At 40.8% G+C, this 21,035-nt stretch overlaps 1 long non-coding RNA gene across 1 annotated transcript in view; it reads left to right on the forward strand.

The window, feature by feature from the left end:
• Positions 1-1,250: 1,250 nt before the first annotated feature.
• LOC144284506 (uncharacterized) overlaps positions 1,251-21,035 on the forward strand; it is a 54,282-nt gene continuing 34,497 nt past the window's right edge. The window contains exon 1 of the long non-coding RNA XR_013352935.1: positions 1,251-1,385. This is a non-coding gene — a long non-coding RNA (uncharacterized LOC144284506). The remainder of the gene's footprint in view (positions 1,386-21,035) is intronic.

Raw genomic sequence — 21,035 nt, forward strand, 5'->3', positions numbered from 1 at the left:
TAGAAAGACTTTATTAGGAAATGCTTGGGGAACCTAAGAATAGGGATTATGCCATATATATGTCATATATAAAGTGTCATTTAACTTATTTGTTGGTGGATTGACTGATGCTTTGATTACTAACACATATAGAAGAGGCGCTTGATGTACATTTTTTTGGTCTAGTGTTAGAATTATACCCCTCCTTACACTGCAACTTCAATATCTTCACTTCTCAAAATGATTTAAGAGGAAGATATCACTCAAAGTTGACGTAGAGCAAAATAAGATCATGGTCAATGATAATTAGAATTAGACAATTGTCACTTGGCATCTATCATATCAGATGGGTTATGTAGCCATCTGAGATTTGACTAGGCTAAAGACCAACATGGCTCATTCATGTGGCTGGCAGTTGGTGCTGGCTTTCAGCTAGAAGCTCACCTGGGCCTTTAAGCCAGAGTGGCCAGAGTGCCTGCACATGGCTTCCCTAGGGTTTGGGCTTCCTATATCATGGCACCTGGATTTCAAGAGGGAGAGTAAGACAAGTAAGCATTACAAGAGGCCCAGGCAAAAGATTCAAGGCTTCTCAGTTCAGTTCTACCACATATTATTGGCCAAAAATGAGTGACAGGATCAGCCTAGACTCAAGGATAGGAAGCTATAGAAACAATAAGCTCATATGTTAGGCATAAGCTAGAGCAACTGGGAATGGTGAATCACCTCCAAAATGGCTTCTTCACACACATATCTAGAGCCATGATGCTACCTGGTCTCTTCTCTCTCTCTCATCTCCATCTCAATGACATATCAACCTCACCTCTAAGACATCTGCATACCACTATAGCATCTCACTGCATGGTGGCCTCAGGATAGCTGGACTTCTTACTTGGTCACTGGATTTCTCCAAAGATGTTATTGAAACTTCTATAACATCTCTTTTGCAATATTACAGTATCTGTCCAAGTCACTAAGACTAGCCCAGATTTTTTTTTTTAATTATTTCTTAAGAAACAGATTCCACTTCTCAATGAAGAAATGCAAGTCTGTGAGGGAGGAAAGGAATTGACAGTGGCCACTTTGGAGACAAGCTACAAGTATCCCTTATTATTTACCCAAAGACAGGGAAGTCTCCTCGGGAAATAGATTTTCTGTTCTGCATGCCTCAGCCCAAATGTCAGTTTCTCAAGCAGCTTTCCTTGATTCCCCTATGTAATATTATGATTCACAATATAGGAGTGACATCATCAAGATGGCAGCATAGGTCATTCCTGACTTTACTCACTGTCACAAAGAACAACTGACAGGTACTCAAGAACAAGACAGCACTGGGAGAATTCTAAGACAGAGATGAGGGTGAAGCACCCCTCCTGCACCTCAGAGACCAAGACACATGCATTAGAAGGGTAAGAAAAGCCACTACATGTTGATCACATTACCTTTCCCCAGGCCAGTGTAGTACCATGAGAGGTCTCTCCTAAGCCTCTGATTCCTCTAGTGGGAAAAGGGAACCCAGAAGGAACAGCAAGCACCACCTCCAGTAATATGGGCCACTTTGTGGAAGCCCCTACAAATCTCTTACCAAACGGATTGCAGGGGAATCTGTGGGGTTTGACCATTGAGACTCTGATTGTGACAGAAGGCATTATTTATGGCAGCCAAGGTATGAAAACAACCTAAGTGTCTATCAATGCGTGAATGAATAAAGAAGTTGTGATAGGGATCCCTGGGTGGCGCAGCGGTTTGGCGCCTGCCTTTGGCCCAGGGCGCGATCCTGGAGACCCGGGATCGAATCCCACGTCAGGCTCCCGGTGCATGGAGCCTGCTTCTCCCTCTGCCTATGTCTCTGCCTCTCTCTCTCTCTCTCTCTGTGGCTATCATAAATAAATAAAAAAAAAAAAAAAAAAGAAGTTGTGATATACATGTATACAATGGAATTTTATTTGGCCATTAAAAAAAGAACAAGGAAATCTTACCATTTGTGACAACATGGTGGATCTTGAAGGCATTATGCTGAGTGAAATAATCAGATAAAGAAAGACAAATACTGTATGATCTCACTCATATGTGGAATCTAAAAAAATAAGGCAAAACAAACAAACAAAAAAATAAACTCAGAGGAAAAAAAAAAAATCAGACTTGTGGTTACCAGAAGAAGGAGGTTGGGGATGAGAAATTGGAGAAAGGTGGTCAAAAGGTTTGACCTCCAGTTATAAGATAAATAAGTACTAAAGATATAATGCACAACATGGTGACTACAGCTAACACTGCTGTAAGATATATAGGGAAATTGTTAAGAGAATAAATCCTAACAGTTTTTATCACAAGGAGTAAAATCTTTTTTCCTTGATCCTTTTCTTCTTCCTTTTCTTTTTAATTGTATCTGTATGAGAAGATAGATGTTAGCTGAACCTACGTGGTGATGATTTCACAATATATACAGTGATGTATATCCGTATTTCTCAATAAAACTGGAGAAAAAAAGAAGTATATGTTTGGTCTTTGACCTGTTTCTGACACAGAAATCCTTGGAATTTCCTGATGAGAGGGATAGAGTTGCTTTTGTTACACTAATGTCGTGACTTTGGGACCATACCTAAAGATGGGGTTGGTTGCCACCATAGTCAACCATGCAGTTAGAAGGTAGAACATTCATTCCTACCCCCTGACCTCTGGGGAAAGGAGAGTAATTAGAGGTTGAATAAAACACCAATGTCCAGTGATTTAATCAATCATGCCAATGTAACAAAGCCTCCATAAAAAATAAACAAACAAACAAAAAACAGTTTCAGAAAGTTCCCAGGTTGGTTAATGTGTAGAGCTGTTGGGGGAGTGGCAGGGCCCAGGGATGGCATGGAACCCCATGCCCCTTCCCCATACCTTGCCCTATGCATCTCTTCCATCTGGCTGTTCTGAGTTATATCTGTTAATAATAAACCAGTAACCTAGTAAGTAAAATGTTTCTCTGTGCTCCTTGAAATCCTCTAGCAAATATATCAAACCCAAGGAGGAGGTTTGGAACTCCCAATCTAGACCCGATCAGTCAGAAGCACAGATGACAACCTGGACTTGTGATTGGCATCTGATAAAAGGGGGAGTAGTCTCATAGGACTGATGCTGTGGGTTCTTGATGCTCTCTCTCTAGGTAAAAATAGTGTGGGAATTGAGTTGAATTGTAGGGCACTCACCTGGTGTCCAATAATTGCTTGGTAGTGTGTGGGAAACTCCCCCAGTGCCACCACTACATTGGAACTGGGCTCAGAACCCCCATTTCCTTAGAACACAGTAGGAACCCCTTCTGAATGCTCATTTAAGAACATGTATCACAGAAATTGCTGCCATATTTTACTAAGATTACTTGTTTAACTATGTGTCCCCTTGAACCAGCTGCTGCTGAGAGCACCTGTCTTGCTCAGAGCTGCATCTGCAGTACCCAGCAGTATATATCACACGTGGCAGAACCTCAGTGTTCAGCCAATCATGGAAGTTGACTGTGTCTACAGCAAACTTTGCTAGAAGTATACTTTGGCTCCAAGAGTCAGGAACAAATCCTTGGTCTTTGTCTCCCTCTTTTATTTTTTCCGCCTTTGACTTTTCCCCATATGTACAAGAGCATCTATTTTCATGGTAAAAACCCCATCAGGACTTCTCCAGAGCCATTTCTTTTTTTACTGCTGCAGTCCTTATGGGTTTGTGATTATCATGCATGAGACAGAGACAGGGTGGGGGCAGGCATAAGCTCCTCCTGAAAAGGAATCTACCATGATGCCCCAGCCAGGAGCTTAATAGGGAGCATAATCTGCAATTTGCTGAGTGTAGCTCTACAAGGAGCCCTGAGCTGGGCTTGTGACATTCCATTTCTCAGAGGATTTCAGCTGCTGTGGCTGCTGCTGCTGCTGCTACGGGAAAGGATTGATGACTCTGATAAGAGATTTGAACACAGCCCTCTTAAAAAACAGAAGCGCTGGGGTCGCCGGGCTAATTGGGATTGCAGGCATGTGTCTGTGCATGTCATACATAATAATGTGTGTATGTTATACACGTAGTATAGGAGAGTAGAATATTTGAGGATAAAGCAAAAGCCAAAAAGACAAAGGCAACAGGCAATCTAATCCACTTAATGGGTCAAGGAGCTCGGAGCTGAGCCGCAAATGCATCATTTGATAACGGTAATGAAAAAGACAGCAATCTATATCTACAAATAGCATTAAGTCAGATTTGGTTTAGAGGCCAAACTAAGTTGATGTGAAATTTACGAGACTGGCTGTCTCTCAGATATGCTTGATGATGGGGGTGCATTAAGTTCCTCCTTTTCTCCTTTGGAGCTCACTGTGACTTAAGTCTTTATTTCCAAGGTGCATTTTCCTGATATGTGAGGCTCTGTTTTGTTTAAATGACAATTAAGCATTTTGCCACCCAATCTTATCTTAATGCAGAGGATGCCGATTTTACAAGTGGGTGAGGCCTATTTAGTGGCCCCTTTAGGCATTTCATTTCCCTGTCCAGTCTCTGCGGGCCTTCTGCTCACAAGGTAGTGCATGCGCACATGCACACACAAACTCAGAGAGTTAAAAGTTGCAGTAGATTGAGATGTAATTTGCAGTAAGTCATGCGTCTGAATCGTGTCTTAGTAGCTGGTCCTAGAATATGCCTAAAATGTGTGTCCTGATGATTTGGACAGTGTACTTTGTGTCTGTAATTCTTATTACAATATTCCTGTGTAAAATGCTGTTGGAAAAGTGCTTCATTGTCAACCAGAGTTCTAATACATCCTTCACGGTAATCACAGCACATTGCTTTACAAAATATGCAGGACGCATTAAATTTTTTCCTCCTTATGATTCCTCAGTCAATATCAGGTAGCATTCACAAAGGGTAATGAAGTCTGCTTTCAACACAGCAATGTTCCTACAATTATGTGCTGATTGACCTTCCCTTTGTGCTGTGCCTGCAAAGAAAGGGAAACCTCATATATTGTACAGAGCAGAGCATGTGCAAGTCAGATGCCTTGAAGTAAGCAAAGAGCTGGTTCCTGCAGCATGTGATGTAAGGTTTCATTGCAGGCTTGCACCTACTTCAAAGCAGACCAAATCAGAAGTCTGGGGATGGATTTGGGGAAAACAGTTTTTTTTTTATAAAAAGTCACCCTGGAACTTAGGTCTTCACTAAGTTTTGTGAGAATGTTATTAAAAATGAAGTCACTTTATTGGCTTATTCTACAAATCTAATCTAAGCATATGCTCCCTTGGGAAAGAAGCATGAATTTTACTTAAGATGCTACAGCATAGTAAAGTGCTCGTCCCTCTTTAGTGTTTCGTAGTCACTTTTGCACACCTCTGCTTTGGTTAGGGTAGTAACCACTGTAACAAGGAGACTCTGGAATATGTAATGACTCAAGTACAAATAGACACATATTTCTTTCTCACCTAGCAGCCCAGGCAATTTCAAGTGATCAGGGCTGGTGATGACAGTGAGTGTCTCTGAGTGACACTACATGGTCACTCAGAAAACTAGGCTGATGGAGGCTTTGTCAAATACATATGATGTCCACAGTCTCTCTGGATGTCTCCATTCCCAATCAACTGGAAGGGGAAAGGAGCAGGGGAAAACCCATATGAAGGGTTGCCACAGTGATTCTGCTCCTGCATTCCTCTGGCTAGAAGTCACCCACACCTAGCTGCAAGGGAGGCTGGGAAATGTCACCTAGCTGGGTGCTCCCGAAGAAGACATGGATTATGTGAGCAGCTAGCTGTCTCTGCCATATTCCTTTCCTCCCTGTTCTTTTAGAGGTGGATTTCCCAGTTTCACAGGGTCTGTCGCACTGCTATAAAAGGATATGCTTTCAGGATGCAAGGATTACTATCTATGGGATTCTCTCAAGTGTCACAATGCACCTCCTAAATTCAAGAAAGAGATTCCCAAACCCGTACTGTACATCTATCTGATTGTCAAATAAGCACCTCCAATGTGACATGCATGAAACCAAATTTATCTCTTCTGTAAAATAGTATCTATTCCTAAGGTTGTGGTTAGGATTAAATGACCCAGTGTGCATAAACCACTCAGAAAAGTGCCAGTACATACTGGATACTTATTAAGAGTCGATTATCATTATTTTTCCTCATCAACAAATCTCTTTCCCATTCCATGATTCACAGCAGGGTCACCTATGTTAATAGGCCAAGGTGGAAGTCACACGGCACTGCTCTTTCTCACAAGGCTCTTACCACCTTCCAGTCACATTCAGATAATTCCAGGCTGCTGTCTGGTCTTCCTCCTCATTGTCACACTCTCTCAGACACGTGTTGCTTCTGTAGAGAAGTATGGCGAATGCCCATGCTTTCTCTGATCAATTTGTCCTCTGACTCTGACTCTGTAATATTGCCAGAGTCATATCATTAAAGTATTCCAAAATATGTTATCAAACATATTCAATGGCTTTTATTTGTCTGCAAGTATGAAGTCTATAATCCTTAAAGCTGAAAAGGAGGGGGGCACCTGCAAAGGAGTCGGTTAAGCATCTGATTCTTGGTTTCAGTTCAGGTGGTGATCTCAGGGTCATGAGATCAAGCTCCACTTCGGGCTCCATGCTTAGCATAGAGTATGCCTATCTTCTCCCCCTCCTCATTCTCTCTCTTTCACTTGAGTAAATATATAAAATCTTTAAAAATTAATAATAAAATAAATCTTAAAAAAAAAAGCTGAAAAGGAGGACTGAGCCATATTGGGAAGGCCTTGAGTTCTATTCCAGTTCTCACACTCCTCCTCTCCCTTCCTCATTCAGCCATCACCTACTACTCACATGCTTCAATTTGTGTCTCTTTGTTCTGGTCCTTGGATCTAAAAAGCCCACCTTTTTGTCCTTCTCTCAAGTTTCTCACCTCCAACTCAAATATCACCTTATCGGAGTAGCAGTCCACATCCAACCAGAATTCATCTGGTCCACTTCCATTTCCCTCCCACATCTTATCTGTACCTCTCTCACCTACCAGTTATGATTTGTCCTAAAGTTAATGGAACCCATCTCCTCCAGTTGATGATGAGTCCTTGAATGTTCCCAAGCATACTTAGTCGCACCATCATGATGTTTTAACTTAATTTTTAAAGTTTCTCAGCTTACTGGGGTATAAATATGGAGCTGTTTTGTTTTTACTCCAGTAAATTAAAAAAATAATAGTTTTACACCAGTAAAAAACCTTCAACAAGGCTACCTTGATTCCTTCTTCCCCACTGGGCAGTAGCTCCTTTAACAACATGAAGCAGATTCGGTGAATTTTTATTACCAGTTAGATACCAAAAAATCTCTTGATTTGATTCAAGAGATTCCTGTTCCACTTTTTCTAGCCTAATGTTCCTCTGGTGTTGAGAGAAGGAAGAAGGGTTAGTGGAGGCAGAATCCCCTTGCATGGTAAGGGACTCTCCTCAGACTCACTCTGGTTCAATCTAGTTCCACCCAGTGCTGGTGGCTTCTAAGTCACGGGCATGGTGGTATTCTTAGAAAAAGATTAGCTTTACGCCAGCACCCTCCATCACTGAGGACTTCTCCCAGAAGAGTGCCACCATCTCCACACACCCCAGCTGCATCTCCAGGTACAACAATGTATTGTTTGGTACAGAGGCTTACTAGGCCAGCCTACAGTGCTGCTTCTCAATTAAACCTGGTACTCTTCACGTAGAGCCACCAGGACTCTGAAGTCCTCTGGTTGTTGGAATCCCCTCCTATACCCTTTACAGCCTATGAAAAACCAGGATGAGACACAGCTGGCCCCATCTTTTTCCCAACCACCTGATACTATGATCTGTTTAAGCCTTTTAGGACAGCCCATTTCAAAAGGCCTTTCATCCTCAGAAATCTCTATATCTAAAGCCTCTTGGTTTAAGTATGTCTGCAAACCTCAGTGTACATGTGAGATTCTGGGACTGAAAAAGACAATGTATGTCTGTGCCCTAGAACTTCAGCACACTCCTCCAATAACCCTTAAGACATTCACTGTATACAGGAGCATCAGGGTGCTTCCAGAAGGCTGACAGTTCAGCACACACTCAGCCAAGGAATGAGATGGCAACTTCCATCTCTTGAAGTTACTTCCAATCTTTACAAGAAATTCTGTTAGAACCCCACTCTATTGGCTTTAGGGCTGGAAGACAATAGTCTTTCACCTGGAACACTGCACTGTTCACTCAGACAAGACGTCTACATCCCTGTTCCCCTCTCCCCCACAAGGGTAGGTAGAGGTAGGGCCGGCATTACTCTGGCCCCTCCAAAAAACCCCAGGGAAGCAGTGCTGGCCTCTCTAACTCAAGAGTTTCTTTGGAATGTGATGCTTGTAGGGCCTTTGTCCAGATTTAGGCCTTGGCTACAATTCTGGGGCTGGGAAAAAAAAGTTTTGACACACTCTTAAGTGCTATAAATATATATATATATATATATATATATACACTTCTGTTGGCCTTATCACTGTTTTTATAATACATTTTCCTAAACATACATCTCCCTGTAGGCATGGGAAATTCTTTAAAAGACCGAATCTTCATTTTGTTTCACCATTTGTCAGCATAGCACTGAACACTTTTGGGTGTACAACAAATGTCCAATACATTATTTCCTAATCCCTCCAAAAATTAAAGTCCCAGAACCGTGAGATGCCAACCTCATTTTGTTTCTCAGAAGATAAAACGCAGGTCCAGAGAGATGAGATCACTTATCTCAAGGTACACATCTAGTTGGGATCCCACTTCACCTACAGATACACACACTTCATGGTGCAGCAGAAGCCTGAGTAAGCCAAGCATTATTTGATGACTAGCCTTTGGAGAAAAGAAAGTGGGTAATGGAAAACCCTGTACAAATTCCAAAAGTTAATTTTTGCAGACGAAGCACATTTTTCATTCCTGGTCTAGTAGGTTTGCCAGTGTGTGCCGTGACTAATTCCTGTTGGCCCAACCTAGACTTCCTGTTTTCAGGGCAGTGTGACAGATTTGTTGGTATAATTTGGCTTTAATTCATTTCAAGCCGGTCCTGGAAGCCAGAGGCTCTGTCATGTATCTATTGTAACATTAACTCCATTTTTCTTTCTTTGCTCCTTCTGTTAATAAGCAGAGACCATTCAATAGGGCGGTCTGAACTGCACGCTGAAGGTGCCAGCCCAAAGTATAAATCACTCTTCTCATTTACCCATTTAACTCTTTTCTGGGAAGAGTAGCAGTTTTGTTTTCCTATCTCTCAAGTGGATCCGAAGCTGATAAACTCATTCAAGACAGCTTGAATGTGTCCTGGTGAATCAGAATTTCCAGGGCAGCCTGCCTGAGAAGGGCCAGCCCCTCCAGTGGCATCTCATAGACTCAGAGTGATTCAGAGCTGATACAAGATTTCCTCTGGGCCCCTAGTTGTGCCCACACTTAACCCCAACTATGAAAGCATGAAGTGGTTGGAACCTGAGAAGTTATCCAGGGAGGGCTTTCTTCTCCTTTGTCTGTAAGCACAACAAAGCCACTGACTTATTCAGAAATCTCTGAATAGGGTGCAAAGGGAGAGAGGTGGGAAGAAGAAGCCTGCTGCTGCGGCCATAATCTTCCACACGTAGGTGGTTCTTTAGGGGAACGTTGAGTTGGCCATAAGAGTGGTCTCTGGGCACAGATCCTTTGGAGGGGGCAATCCATGAGCAAGCAGCCCTCATCAGAGCTACCTATCTGTTTTGCTCACCTTCAGGCACTGGCTAAGGCCTGATCTAAAAATCTGCCTCCCCAGCCTTTTTGGCAAAGAAATAGAAGCCACAACCTTTTGTCTCTGGTGAGTGCTTTGCCCAAACATGAACCAATTACCATTGCCAGGGAGACTAGACCACTGATTGGCTATTCTGTATTGTGTACCCACACCCAAATCTGTCAAGAGAAAGAAAATGTCACCTGATAAATGGCAGAGGAGCACCCACAGAGACTTGGGGAGTAAGAGAGGGGTACTCCCCTGAGGAAGGGATGCTGTGCAGGCACCTATACATCAGTAAAAACCCTTTTAAATTTTTAAATTTATTTTGTTAAACTTGCTCATTGACATTTTACTAAGAATTTTGATATTTTGCCTAACATTTAGGTATTTTGTGTAATGCCTACTGGACAGAAAATTAAAATATATTAGACTTTTCCAAAGACCATAAGGCTGTGCACACAATCTCCAGCAATTGCACACGCTGACATCTGTCTGTGCTTTTCCAGCAGTGTACCACATCTCAAATTTCTGTGTCAATTATCTTATTTTTGCCAGTCAATTCCTTTCCTTTTTCATCTCTAGGAATCATGTGGAGAAAAAATTTGGAAATAAGTAAGTATCTCAGAATGAAAATGGTGGGGAAGATGTATTGCTATCGATCAGTCATACTTATCCATAGGAAAATTCGAAACACAGGACACTTAGAAGGCCTACAAGTAATTTTTAGAAGCAGGTTTTCAGAAAGCAAAACAACAGTAGAACTTTCTTAGACAACATCTAATTCCCAGAAAGTCTATTAAAAGGCACTTATCTTTATGTAGAATCAGGAAAGTTGGGAACTTTCTTTCCTTAATACTTCTTGTTCTTATTCTGCTACTGGACCCACAACCATTATATCTATAACACAACTGCTTGACACTGCAAAGGGAACCTGAGGCTGATTGTCCTGTTCATCACATGATGTGACTTGGAGTCCCCAGTGCTACAACCCCCCTCATTTCCATTTTACTCTTAAGTAAATGTAGGCAGCCAAGAATTATGAGTGTTCATAATGAGGTGTTCTTGCAAGATTTAACATTTCTAGTCTGCCATCGATATAACACTAAGCCTTTGGTATTTCTTATAAATGGGTCTTTACTCTTCAAAGAACATTTGAGTTGCTTTCTGTCCAAAGATTCACTTATGCAAAAGCATGACCTAAGGAAGTAAAAAAAGAAAAACAATCATTTCTACCTTATAAATTGCCTCAGTAGTAAAGACTTAGCACTGAAGGGAAGACCCTGGGGTTTAGTGATGATGACAGAGGGCTCTGAGCCTAGAGAGAAAGGCACTGCTTTCTGTAAGGTGAGGATGCAAAGGGACAAGGAACCACAATTTCATTATGGCTGCCTCATTCCAAGATCTCTCCGGTATAGGGGATTGACAAGGATAAATATAATAATTTCCATCCCACAGAGGAATCACAAACCAATAGGGAAGACAGACAAACATGTTAACTTAGAAGGGTATCTCATATATTAAAGGTGTCTAATAAATGCTTGTGGGCCTGATAATTTACCTACAAAAAGATTCACATTCTCACACTGCACATCATATTCTGGCTTTACTACTAACAAACTGTGTGGTGTTGTGCAGATTACTTAACATCTCTGTGCTACTGTGAACTACTTGGCTTGGTGCCTGACAAACGCAGTTGTAGTTAATATTTTTTAAAGGTCTAATTTATTCATTTGAGAGAAAGAGAGTGAAAGAGAGAGCACAAGCTGGGGGCTAGGGTGCTTAGGGAGGGAGGGGGAGAGTAAACTGTCCGCTGATCAGGGAGTTGACACAAGGCTCAATCCCACGACCCTGAGATCATGACCTGAGCTGAAGGCAGACGCTTAGCCTGACTGAGCCACCTGGATGCCCCTGTAGTTAATATTAATATTAACGTTAACATTATTGTTGTCGCCTATTCTCCCTCCATCTCCCACCATGCTCCCTCTTCCAACCCTTCCTCAAATCTGTTCTCCGTTCATTCCAAACCAGGGACTGCTTTCCCGGACACATTGTGACATTGCACATCTCTCCGTCTGTGACTTTCATTCTCTCTTGTCCATCTAAAGTGGACTTCCCAGACCAGTTTCAAACCCTTTGGGAGGAGGTGCTGTGGTTTTTTTCACATTTATAATTCCAACAGCTCACATACTTCCCGGAACACTTTAGACACTTCGCAAATATTTGTTCAATTGAATTAACTACATATTAAACTAAATAGTGTGAATAAAACTGTACACATCAACATAGGGAGAGTGAGGAATTCTTCGTAGGGAATGAATCATGGAAGGTTTCCCGGAGGAGCAGACAGTTTGACTTGAAAGCTTTGAAGGATGAATTCATCAGGGGATCAAGATTTGGAGTGGTTAAGTGTTGTAGTTGGCTTAAGAAAAAGAAGATTATGAGCCCAAAAGCAAGACATTGTGTAGAGTGAGTGTTCTGTAAGCAGGGAGCTGAATGAAGGAAAGAACGGAGACACACATTTATTCTCTAAGCAACGATTCTGTTGTCACGCTAAGGGAAAGCACAGCTTGGATTGTTTGGCTTCATTTTAGCTTCTCCCCTAATATGATTTTTGTAAACTCGTGAGTAATGAAGAAGGAAGGGCCCTTAGCCACTTCTCCTAGACAGAGAGGCCAAAAAATAACAATGCTCCCTACCATTAACTGCCCCCACTTTCCAAGTCTTCTTTGTTCTTTATTTTCCAAAGGTAAGGGTGACCTTTTCTCTATTCTCTTCTACATCTTCAGGTCTGAGCTTGTGTAGAAGTGAACCTTAGTGACCTGGTGTTCCAGAAGGAAGGAATTTGGCCCAGAGTTACACCTTTGTCAAATATACACAAGATGGGTCAGCTATTTTGTGTGTGTCGGCAGACCACAAAATCATCTACCAAAAGGTAGATGTGGTACAAGGCTGAAACCAAAGCAAGTGACCACGCCTCCCATTCAGTCAGCCTCTAGAAGGATAGCTAGGGTATAGCCACAAGACTCCAAGACCTGAAAACAGTGAGAAAGGGCTGGAACCAAAAGGTCAGCCAGTACAAAGACCCATGCAGGAAGTGCTTGGTATATTGAGGAACTGGAGAACAAGGGAAGGGGAGGCGGCAAGAGTGCCAGGAGGTGGTAAAAGCAGAGACATTGGAATGCCTGAGTGGCTTAACAGTTGAGCCTCTGCCTTTGGCTCAGGACATGATCTTGGGGTCCTGGGATCCAGCCCCATGTGGAGGTCCTTACAGGGAGCCTGCTTCCCCCTCTGCCTGTGTCTCTGCCTCTCTGTCTGTGTCTCTCATGAATAAATAAATAAAATCTTAAAAAAGAAAGAGGAAGAAAGAAAGAAAGAAAGAAAGAAAGAAAGAAAGAAAGAAAGAAAGAAGAAAGAAAGAAAGAAAGAAAGAAAGAAGAAAGAAAGATCAAGGACAAGTGGGGGAAGATGGTGACCAGATCTTGCAGGGTGTTGGAGGCCCTGGCAAGCTGTTTGGATACACAGGGTAGACATACTCCCCTCCTTCATAGAGAAGGGTCTGCCAGAGAAAAGAGACATCTGAAAAGGAGTCATAGCAAACATGAGTAGCATATGAAATGACAATGCAAGTAGGAGAGGATCATATAATACAGGACTTGAAGGCATCTGGGGGAGTGTGGGTAGAATAGACTTCCCCAATTCTTTAAAGAAAGTATCAGTCTGGCAATAGATGAGTTGGAGTAGAACGTTCAAAGGAGAGGAAACAGAGTGGGCCAAGGGCCGAAATTGTGTGGGAGTGGAGTGTATCTGGGGCAAAACGCCCAGTGGAGCCAAGCGTTGGAGCTAAGCGTTGGAGAGGGTCTGGAGAGGAAGATGGCAAGCGAGTCAGGACTGAGTCCTAGAAGCCCTTGTAAAACATGGCAGAGACCCTGGTCTGTGTTCCAAGAGCTGGAGAAGCCACTGTAGGCAGTGGAGTGACACTATCAGATTGGAGCTTTAAGAAGGTCACATTGGGAGGTAAGTTAGTGTGACTGCAATAGAGAGTATGAAAGGGATATGGCAAGAAATAACATGGGAGAAGTTAGCTGGGTCAGGTTATGTGGGAAAAGACCCAGGAAAGTTCTTTCCAGAATAAAAAAGGAAAAAGGTGAGGCAGCCACACATGCACGAAGGCGAGTATCAGACATCTCCCTGGAGAAGTGTCCCTCTCTATCCCACTGACTTCATTGTCTTGACCAATGAGGCTGGAAGGTATTTTTCTATCTTGTTCTCAGCCTGGTGGGAACTGTCAATATATGGGCCACTTAACACTGGTGCTTCCAGACTCCCCTGAATGTGCACAGAGATCCCTTGGAGACCTTAGTAAAATGCAGATTCTTATTCAGTAGGTCTGGGGAAGGCCTGAGCATCTGCATTTCTAATGTGCTCCCAGGGAATGCCTGTGATGCTGGTTCACTAACCACACTTTGAATAGTGAGGTTGCATGTAGTTCTAGAGATAAACAGAAGTATTAGGTCTTCAGAACATATACAGAGCAGCTGAGTTAAAAATACACAACAAGCCAACAAACAGAACTAGCAGATTATGCCTCCATTACTGTGATGCCTGTTTTCACAGACCTTGGATGTGACTTACATTTCCATAAAGAGACTTTAGGAGATAACTCCCTGTGTAACTTAACTACAAGCAATCCAACTCCAACAACACCCCTCTAAGGAAGCTCAGACCTGGAGCCCTTCAGATTGTGACCCTACACCACAGTGGCACCTGCTGGAAAATTGATGGATTACAATGGAGGCTTTGAGAACAATTGAGTCCAGTGAAGAAAATTTTCACTTATAACTTGGCCTAATGTGCTTCTGGCTGTGAAAGGAACTTTAAAATAAGATGTCCGAAGTCCTTTGAAAAAATATAGAATTTGTACAGTGGTATGAGTATAAATGTTTAACAGCTGGCTCTCTAGGTTAAAAAATGTATATATAGATATAGATATATACACACACACATATATAATGCATATATGTAAATATAAATATAAGATGTGCAGCACGTGATTTATAAATAATAAAATTTACAATGGATTTTATTGTGAATTCTATATATAATTTGATTCTCACAGAATCTTTTTGCTTGTTTTTACCACATGCCTGTATCAGTTGCTAACCTATAATTGCAGTCCAACCATGTTTTGACAGAAACAGCCTATGAAGAAATGCTTGTTGAGTATGCAATTTAGCAAAAAGCCATTCATATCATTGATGGTATGAATGTAGCTCTGGCGTGAACACTGGTTGATATTTTTGTTTACATTAATGAATAAAATAGTGAGACAACATAAACATATGTTAGCACTCCACTCACTTGTCAATGACATGAAGATCCCTTCTTGGTGGATGACAGTTTTGAAGATAAGACATTTTCAATTTTTGGACTATTTATAATGTAACAACTACAGACATGAGTTTAATCTGCATTAGGAACATTTCTCCATTGTTTTCTTAAGTCTACACAGTAAACAAAACAATAAATCCTTGGGGATCCCTGGGTGATCCAGTTTGGCGCCGGCCTTCGGCCTAGGGCGTGATCCTGGAGTCCTGGGATCGAGTCCCACATCGGGCTTCCTGCATGGAGCCTGCTTCTCCCTTTGACTGTGTCTCTGCCTCTCTCTCTCTCTCTCTCTCTCTGTCTCTTATGAATAAATAAATAAAATCTTAAAAAAAAAAACCCACATCCAGCCCTGATTTGTGGCATTTTCCAAATTCCATGTTATAATACTCCTACAACGACCTGTTTCAAACTACCAGTGTGATATCACTGCCTATGAAGTTGGGAACACACGCAGTAGGATGCCATTCTGTAGTATTTCTGCCATAAAGGCAAAATAGATGTAAATAAATGCATGAGTAGAGGTAATAAAAAACTGTAGTAAGAGAATTAAAAAGCGACAAAGTATGTTTTTGAAATTTGCTTTAAAATGCATTTATTACGCATAAGGAAGCATTGTTTCACTGATCAAAATAAAAACCAAAGCAAAAACAAAGAAATTATTATGAGTTAACATAATTTTTAATAGTGACTGTTTTTAACAGCCAGCTCACAACATGCCTAAAAATGTAACAGTTTGCTCCTATGTGCCAGTGAGCACCAGCTCTAACACACCACTGGGACTATGGGATGGGGAGGTTTGAGGATAACATAGAAAGAACTCTGAGAGGATACTCTAGAGATTAGAACTAAAGAAGGTCTATGCCAACTCTTGACCATGTCAACAAATACTGGTAGGTGAATTCATGCAATCACAATGTAATATAGCTGAACAACTGATATGAGACAAGAGTTAAACAAGTTGTCCTCCTCAACAGTGGACCTTAGCCGGGACATGGAAGAAACAAAGGCAGGGGCTGAGGCAGTGACAGGGTTGCCAAGGGGGAAAGGAAGGTGGAGAAGACAAACTCCTGGGGGGCAGGAGAGGGCTGCTCTCTCCAGAACCCTTGATGCCAGTGGTTAGGCCCCTGTTTGGCAATAGGGTAGCTAGAATGTTAGAAGGCTAGCAAAAATACTCAGCTCCCAAAGCATGTTTGCCAACAGTGAGAGAGAACAGGAAAAAGTTAACCCTTAAACTCCAGTCTTAACAAAAACAAAAGCAAAAAACAAAAAACAAAAAAGCTTTTCCTATGGAAAGCTTTAGGGCAATCTAAAGTTTCTCCAAAGGCAGAGTGGAATGATGAAGGCTCTGCCTGTGTTTTGATGTGAGCAATGAGTCCTAATCTATATTCTCTTCACGTAAAAGAAAGAATGACTATGTTTGCTTACTTAAGACTTAGTCATTTTAAAATCGGAAAATCTGTCTGAAAATTAAAAGGCTGGGGAGGGATTTTAGACATAACCTAGTCCAATCTTCATATTTCACAAGTGGCTATAAAAACAGAGACTTTTGTATCCAGGAAGATGGAGTTGAAGTACTTTCCCATACTCCTGAAAAGTACACCTAAAAACCCTTCTCATTATTAAAACAAAAGACATTAAAAGACTTTGAAGAAGTCAAAGTGTGGAGCTCTTAAAAAACGAAAAAAGACTGAAAAATGGAGAGAAGGTGGATCTACTAGGGAACTTGGTACCCAAGAAATGACACTACGGTGAGTTCCATGGGCTACCTTTTTTTCCTAATGTACACCAGACTTGGAGCTGAAGAAACAGACAACTAGAAAATATCAAAGGACCAGAAAAGGGATAGCCTAGCAAGACATAATACTGTTAGACAATAATACTTCTCTCTAGTCAAAAACCAGAGAGACTAAAATCAGAAATGAAAGAGGATATTATTATCAATTTTACAGAAATAAAAGGAGTAAAAGAGAGTACTATGAACAATTATATACCAACAAACTGGGTATCCTAGATAAAATGGATGAATTCCCAGAAATACAACCTACTAACATTGAATCATGAAGAAATAGAAAATCTGAACAGATCCAAGGCTTACTTTGCTAGGGCTGCCGTAACAAAATATCATAGACCAGGTATTTTCTCACAGTGTGGGTCTCACATGTGCTCTTTCCTTTGTGTACACATGCATGTGGTGTATTTGTGGGTGCCCTAATCTCTTATTATAAAGACAACAGTCATATTACTCACTGATAACCCTATTTTAACTTAATTACTACACAAAAGGCCCATCTCTCAAATACAGTCATATTCCCAGGTATTGGGTGTTAGGGCTTCAACATATGACTTTCACAGGGACACAATTCAGCCCATAGTAGTTTATGACTAAGAAGAGGATTTCTTTCTTCTCTCAAGAAGAAAAGAAAGAAAAAAAAAAAAAAAAGAAGAAGAAAAGAAAGGCCCTAGACCAGAGGGCTTCTTTGGTAAATTCTACCAAATATTTTTTTTTTTAATTAAGACTAGCATTTTTTAAACTCTTCTGAAAATTGAAGAGGAGGGAACACTTCCAGACTGATTCTATAAGGCGAGCCTTACCCAGATACCAAGCCAGACAAAGATACAACAAGAAAAGAAAACTAGGGGTGCCTGGGTAGCTCAGTTATTTCAGCGTCTGCCTTCGGCCCAGGTCATGGTCCCAGGGTCCTGGGATTGAGCCCTGCATCAGGCTTTCTGCTCAGTCGGGGAGTCTGTTTCTACCTCTCCTGCTGCCCCTCCCTCCTGCTTGTGCTCTCTCTCTCAAATAAATAAATATAATCTTTTAAAAAAGAAAACTAGGGATCCCTGGGTGGCTCAGCGGTTTAGAGCCTGCCTTCAGCCCAGGGCGTGATTCTGGAGTCCCGGGATCAAGTCCCGCATCGGGCTCCCTGCATGGAGCCTGCTTCTCCCTCTGCCTGTGTCTCTGCCTCTCTCTCTCTCTCTGTCTCTCTCTCATGAATAAATAAATAAAATCTTTAAAAAAAATTTTTTTAAAGAAAACTAAAGGCCAGTATCTCTGATGAATATTGATGTAAAAATCCCCAACAAAATACTAGAAAACAGAATGCAACACCACATTGAAAGGATTATATACTGTGACCAAAAGTGATTTTTTTCCTGGAATACAAAGATGACTCAATATATAAACATCAAACAAAATAATATCTTTACCAGAATTATGAAGATAAAAAAATCTCAATTGAGGCAAAAAATTCAACATCCTTTCATTATTAAAAACAACACACTCAGCAGGTTAGAAATAGAAGGGAATCACCTCAACATAATAAAAAACACATATGAAAAATCCACAGCTAACATCAAACTCAATGGCAAGGGACTGAAAACTATTTCTGTAAGATCAGAAACAAGACAAGGGGGATCCCTGGGTGGCGCAGCGGTTTGGTGCCTGCCTTTGGCTCAGGGCGCGATCCTGGAGACACGGGATCGAATCCCACGTCGGGCTCCCTACATGGAGCCTGCTTCTCCCTCTGCCTCTCTCTCTCTCTTTCTCTCTCTCTCTCTCTGTGTGACTATCATAAATAAATAAATAAAATTAAAAAAAAAAAGAAACAAGACAAGGGTGCCCACATTTGCCACTTCTATTCAACATAACATTGGAAATTCTAGTTGTTGTTTTTTTAGAGCAGTTAGACAAGAAAAAGAAACAAAGGCATCCAAACTGGAAAGGAAGAAGTAAAATTATCTCTGTTCAAAGATAACATGACCTTATTGTAGAGAACCCTAAATATTTCACAAATAGAAAAATTGTTAGAATTCAGTAATAGGGGATCCCTGGGTGGCTCAGCGGTTTGGCACCTGCCTTCTGCCCAGGGTGTGATCCTGGAGACCCGGGATCGAGTCCCACGTTGAGCTCCCTGCATGGAGCCTGCTTCTCCCTCTGCCTGTGTCTCTGCCTCTCTCTCTCTGTGTCTCTCATGAATAAATAAATAAAATCTTAAAAAAAAAGAATTCAGTAATAAATCTAGTAAGGGCACAAGATACAAAATCAACATGCAAAAATCAGTTCTACTTGTAAACACTAACAATGGACAATTTAAGAAGGCAACTAAGAAAACAACTCCATTTAAAATATCAAAAATAATAAAGTACTTAGTAAAAATTTAACAAAGGAGATGAAAGACTTATGCACTGAAAGCCACAAAACGCTACTGAAAGAAAGTGAAAACACAAATAAGTAGAAATATATCCTCTGTTCACAGATTGGAAGACTTAATAATATTAAGATATCAGTACTACCCAAATCTAGCTACAGGTTTTATAGAATCCCTATAGAAAAAGTACCTATAGAAATTCAAGTGATACTTTTTACAGAAATAGAAAAATCCATCCTAAAATTCATATGGAATCTCAAAGGACCCAAAACAATCTTGAAAAAAGAACAAAGTTGGAGTTCTCATACCACCTGACTTCAAAACGTACTACAAAGCTACACCAATCAAGAGTGTCGCACTAGTATGAAAACAGACACACAGACCCATGGAACAGAAGTGAGAGCCCCAAAATAAAGTCATTCAACTCATTCATATATGGTCAAATAATTTTCAACAAGGATGCCATAGAGAAAGAACAGTCTTGTCAACAAATGGTGCTGGGAAAACTGGATATCCACAAGCAAAAGGATGAAATTGTATACTTACATTATATTTAAAAATTAACTCCAAATGGATTAACAACTAAAATATAAGACCCAAAACTATAAAACTCCTGGAATAAAACACGGAAAAAGCTTCATGACATTGGATTTGGCAATAACTTCTTCATTATGACACCAAGCACAAGCAACAACAATAAATAGATAAGGTGGACATCATTGAAAAACACTATTGACAGAATGAAAGGGCAACTCACAGAATGAGAGAAAATCATAGATGCAAATCATATATGTGATAAGGAATTAATATCCAGAATTTATTTTTAAAAGTCCAACAACTTAACAATAAAAAACAAGCAACTCAACCTTAAAATTGATAAAGGACTTAGATATTTCTTCAAAGAAGATATATAGATGACACAGAAGCACATGAAATGATGTTAAATCACCAATCATTAGGGAAATGCAAATCAAAACCACAATGAGTATAACTCCACATCATTAGGATGACTATTCTCAAAAACAAACAACTATCAGTTAAGGGAGTGGAGAAATTGGGGTCTTTGAGAACTGCTGATAGGAATGTAAAATGGTTATAGCCATTATGGAAGATGGTATTATGGTTCCTCAAAAAATTAAACATAAAATTACCATATGATCCAGAAATTTCACTTCTGGGTATATATCTAACACCCATTCTGTAGCCCATAGATCAAGTAGTAATTTCAACTTTCAAGTCTCATTATTTAAGAAATACTTTTTGTAAGACTATAGCTGCCACACATAGTGATTCCTGTGATGAATCTGAGCAACATAAAGTGAATATGTTCTGGAATGGGTTCATCATTCTAGATGTCAATTAAGAACATTTGTGATTCATGGGAAGAGGTCAAAATATTAACAATAACAGGAGTTAGAAAGAAGTTGATTCCAACCCTTGTGGATGACTTGGAGGAATTGAAGACTTCCATGAAGGAAGTACCTGCAAGGGAACTAGAATTAGAAGTGGAGGCTAAAGATGAGACTGAATTCTTGGAATCTCATGAAAAAATTTTCATGAATGAGGAATTGCATCTTTTTTTTTTTAAGATCTTAATTATTTATGTAAGAGAGAGAGAGCAAGCACAAGCAGGGGGAGGGGCAGCCGGATGGACAAGAAGACTCCCTACTGAGCAGGAAGCCTGATGTGAGCTCGATCTCAGGACCCTGAGATCATGACCTGAGCTGAAGTCAGACCCTTAACTGAGCCACCCAGATGCCCCGAGGAGTTGCATCTTATAGATGAGCAAAGAAATGGTTTCTTGAGGTTGGAATGCATTC

Source organism: Canis aureus, chromosome 15 (assembly GCF_053574225.1).
Source record: "Canis aureus isolate CA01 chromosome 15, VMU_Caureus_v.1.0, whole genome shotgun sequence".
Classification (NCBI taxonomy): Eukaryota; Metazoa; Chordata; class Mammalia; order Carnivora; family Canidae; genus Canis; species Canis aureus.